A 2,556-nucleotide genomic window follows, 5' to 3' on the forward strand; every position below is an offset into this window, starting at 1 on the left:
AAACTGAGCTTGTTGATGACAGTGTCTGTTCCTACACTGTGCTAGGACCAGAAAATAGCTCAGCTAAGAGAATAGGGTCACACAGCTGGGAGCTTGGCTCACTTTAACCTGTAAAGTACAAGACAATATAATCAATGGTTTGCCAAGAGTAGCTGTATTTGAATTGTCCCTAAAACCAGCTATAATGTACAGCCTGTGTTTATGGAAGTCTTCAGTACCCATTCTTTAGGTGTTCATTCTGCTGTGAGCTCTGCATGCCTAACATTGCAGACTTGTCTGACCTGCCAAACCAAGGCACACCACTGGAAGAGGTTTCTGAAACTGCTTTCATTTTAATGAGATTTAAGAAAGACTCCTCCTTTCACTGACCTTCTTTATGATGCAAGTAGGAGAATTCAGATAGAAGTTGGCAAAAAAAAATCTCATAGAATCCTAGAATCCCAGACTGGTTTGGGCTGGAAAGGACTTTAAGAGCATCCAGTTCCAACCCCCTCACACAGCTTATAGTGGAACAAGGAGAGCCAGGGCTGCACCGAAACTGTGTGAAGCCACATATTCCATGTAGTCCTATTAAGGACAGAGTATCTGCAGTTATAATTCTGGCCATTTCAAGGGAATGTTTCTTTTTAAGTATTTTAGAGATTAATTTAATCTACCCATCAATCATACGTGTCCCAGAGCACCACCAGACCATAAGTCTGCTCTAAAAGAGCCCAAGAATCTCCATCTTTGTGTCTCAGGAGAGAATGATCTGGGCCATCAGCTCCAGGTCCTTCAAGCAGCAGCACATCTGCCTGATGAGGAAGGTCTGCACCAGTTGCAGAGAGCAGTGGGTTATGTAGGTGTCTACGGGGAAGGTAACCACCCTATATGCAATTACCTCTAAGCGAGTCCTTCAGGTCTTGGTGTGTGATTTGGCAGGAGGAAAGGGCACAAAACAGGCCAGGTTTCATCCGTAAGCCAAGTGTCCTGTTCTGCCTGCAAAACTGAGCTGTGCAAGCTCAGGGGAATGAGGTTCCTTCGTAGTGCAGAGCAGCTCTTGAGGCAAATAGCTGGTGAACTGGAAGGGTGCAGGCAAGATGTTAGCAGGGTCTGTTGGGACAGGACGAGGGGTGATGGGTTTAAACTGACAGAGGGAGGTTCAGGCTGGATGTGAGGAAGAAATTCTTTACAATGAGGGTGGTGAAGCCCTGGCACAGGTTGTCCAAAGGTGGTGGATGCCCCATCCCTGGAGACATTCCAGGCCAGACCAGATTGTGGTTCTGGGCAAGCTGCTCTGGTTGAAGGTGTCCCTGCTCATTGCAGGGGTTGGACAATAGATGAGCTTTGAAGGTCCCTCCAACCCAAACTGTTCCATGATTCTATGTGTTCATGTGTGTGCCATACTTGGCATTCTCCCGTGCCAGGATTGCCTACCTGGGCAGAGCTGTGAGTGGCAGCAGCACCAAGAAGATTCCCTGTCAGATAGTGTGAGGTATCCCTGCCCATGGCACGGGCTTGGAACTGGATGTGCTTTAAGGTCCCTTCCAACCGAAACCAGTCTGGGATTCTGGGATTCTGCCCTAGCACCCTCCCTTCTTTCCTCACCATAACTACAACTCCTTACAGCAGGCTGTGTTTACCCATTTCTTCCTTTCACCATATCATTTTCCTCCCTTCTCTTTCCTTAGATCACACATTTTCTGGGAAGCACGATCCCTCCCTGTGTTATTAGGCAGTGAGAAAGCGTGGTTGTAACCTATACAGATGGCCATAAGTGACCCTGGAGGCTAACCTCTGCCAAGCGTTTATGTGCTAGCAGTCAGGGCACCAGGGAAAGTACTACATAACCCAATATTAACTGTATATATATATATATATATACTTCTGACAGGCTGATACTGCTTCGAGATGTCTATTTTTAATGCTCTCCATTCCTTCTCTCCCTACTAAGAAAGGATAAAAAGGTTCTAGAGAAGGGAAGTGCAAATAATGTGCAAAACCATCACATGTAGCTTTCAAAACAGGAGAGTGTCTTCCAAAGCACATCAAATCATCAGCACTAACAAAACCATCAGTGCAAGCAGGGACTAATTATTAACCCTTTCTTATTATTATGAACCCCTTTGTTATTATTAACCCCTTTAATTAACCCCTTTGTTATTATTAACCCCTTTGTTGTTACTAACCCCTTTAATTAACCCCTTTGTTATTATTAACAAAGGAGAGCAGCAGCATTTCAGTATCCAACTTAGTGTGAAAATTCAGCACCTCCAAATGAGGAATGTTCTACCTGGAATCCAGCAAATGTCCGAGCCCTCTCCTTCTCACCAATGTGTCTTTCCTGCCTGGCAAATCCAATGGACTCACAGGCAATTTGTATGAGCCTTTGTACCCTGGAAGCTCCAGTAATTCCTTCTTTTGGAAAGCCTTTCATTCCCGCTCACTGTAAGAGGCCAAAAAAGGTGTCTATGTGAAGAGAACAAGTCAATTTGGCAGAAAGCAACCCATCAGCTCCCATTAGCACAACTCTTGGCTGTGGCAGCTGGGGGGGGCCAATGGCCCTAACTGGGCCAT

The sequence above is a fragment of the Nestor notabilis genome, unplaced genomic scaffold, assembly GCF_000696875.1.
Source record: "Nestor notabilis isolate BGI_N333 unplaced genomic scaffold, ASM69687v1 scaffold9462, whole genome shotgun sequence".
Classification (NCBI taxonomy): domain Eukaryota; kingdom Metazoa; phylum Chordata; class Aves; order Psittaciformes; family Psittacidae; genus Nestor; species Nestor notabilis.